The sequence below is a fragment of the Amaranthus tricolor genome, chromosome 2, assembly GCF_026212465.1.
Source record: "Amaranthus tricolor cultivar Red isolate AtriRed21 chromosome 2, ASM2621246v1, whole genome shotgun sequence".
Lineage (NCBI taxonomy): Eukaryota > Viridiplantae > Streptophyta > Magnoliopsida > Caryophyllales > Amaranthaceae > Amaranthus > Amaranthus tricolor.
The window spans coordinates 13,369,285-13,371,536 of NC_080048.1; positions in this window are offsets into that span (position 1 = coordinate 13,369,285).

Consider the following 2,252-nt stretch of genomic DNA (forward strand, 5'->3'; position numbering starts at 1 on the left):
CTTTCTAATTAAATGATTGAAGGAAGTATTTTTGGTAAAATAAATTGAATGTAGAAGAGTAGAATTGTGTGTCATTTTATGTAGTTTTATGACATATTTATAGCAATTTCTTATAAGGACACTAAATGTGGTTACTTGATCATGGGATGATCATGAACATAATGTTTGTAGATGTGGGAATAATGGGGAGTTATTTTAGGAAGTGACTAAGAGTAGTGATAGTAGTGGACAAAGGGGGTAGTTAGGGTTTGACTAAATGTGTTATTATTGACCCCATAACACTTTACATCTGTCTAAAATTTATAACATGTCTTTAATTCTCCGAGGTGTTCTTAAGTATTGAAGTAGGGGACAGTAAGTTTGTTCTTTTGCTTTGTTAATCCTAATGTCACATTAAAGTACATTATGTTAGAGATTATTTCTTCTTTCTTTATTTTTTGGTAATGTTCTTCTTTAAATCATTTTCAAACACTTAAATTAACACTTTTATTACTAGCATAAACCACGCTTTCTACTAACATAATAATGTCTATTCCTTAACAAGAATAATTTGGCGCCAAAAAGAGGGTTTGCCATTCTTTTGAAGCCATTTCCCTTTAAGAATTTCCACACAAGATAAGTATATTCAAATACTTTATAAAGAACTTTTACACAATTAAGTTTAAATAACAGGAGAGCAAAATGGAGACGTGGTAATAGAGATGAACTACACAAGAAAAATCAAAAAACAATTACACTTAACTTGCTATATCCCAGACATGACCTTCACTGAGGAGGTTTTGTTTAGTGGTCTTCGAACCTCATTGTAAACCTCTAGTCATGGTGATTGGTATTGTTGACTAGCTTATCTATAGGGTACTTATGAATTCTGGTGTTGACGTCAATGTCATCTACTAATAGACCTAGAAGACAAAGTATTGCTGGGATTTTCCAATCCCTTTGTGGATTTTCCTAGAGAGTACATTACATCCGAAGGGAATCTCACAATACTAGTGACCATCAATGACAAGTGAGGTGTCACAATTACAGTTAGTTAGGAGTTTTATTTTATCCAAATCTCACAGAAAAAATATTTAATGTAGTTAAAAAGTTGAGTTATCCATCACTAGTATCCCCTCTACTCACCACCAAACATTGTTGTTTTTGAAATTATTAGGAGACTATGAAGAATATCAAGAGAAAACTCCAAGAAAGGTCTCGGTGGGATAAGAAGACCTATGGGAGCAGTAAAACAATAAAGAACTAAGATTTTTCATTCATTTTAAGGGTACCTTGGTGAACCAGCCCAGTTACTCTGATTGAATGGATCTTATACCCTTTGAGGAAGACAATATCGATAATGTTTTCCTTTTGAGGAAGAAAATGTTAAGGAAGTTCCCATTATTATAGGGACAAAAAAGATCGTTAAAATTAGGAAAGATCTAGACCCCATAAGTTAGAGTCTTTATTATCTAGTTGGAAAGGAAGATTCTTAATATCTTTTCATATTCATCTACCAACATATCGAAGAACTCCCTTAAGTTTCAAAAGAGGAACTTTAGGGAAAAGAAAGAGCATATCTTTTAGGAAGAACTCAAAAATTTTATAGATGATGGGTTCATAGAGCTCTATAAGTACCCAAAATCGCTAGCAAATGGTGGTTCAGGAGAATGAGGAACAACCTTGAAAATGAAGGATATGTATAGACTTTGGGACCTCAAAAAATAAAATCCTAATGACATCTATTCATTGCCAATAATTGGTCAGCTGGTTGGTTCCATTATTGTTTATGTAGCTCTATGCTTTATGTATGAGATCAAAACCGTCATCTAAATACTTCAATGCCCAAAAAAATGAAGCTTACCTAACTCATTAATGTTGAAGACGTTGTGTAGATGTTATTTAAGATCTTCCATATATAGAGCCAAAATAAAACTTTGCCTAGCTCCAATTTTCCTTTTCAAACTATGCTCAATATATTGTTTCACATTGGCCAGTTATTGCAAGCATTTAATGGCACAAATCTTTTAATAACATAACCTTCCAAGTTTTAAGTAGATAATTGCTACCATTTAGTTCCTCGTAAGTTGCACTAGACTCAGAAGTAAGAAGTTATGTCAGACAGTAACGCTAAAATAATTAACCCACTAATACGAAAGTGTGAGTACATATCACCTCATGAAGACAAGTATCATTGATAAATTCAGTATCACTTATGTCAAAAATTCACGAAGATCTTCTTTGTCCATGTACAATGATGCATCATCAATGAG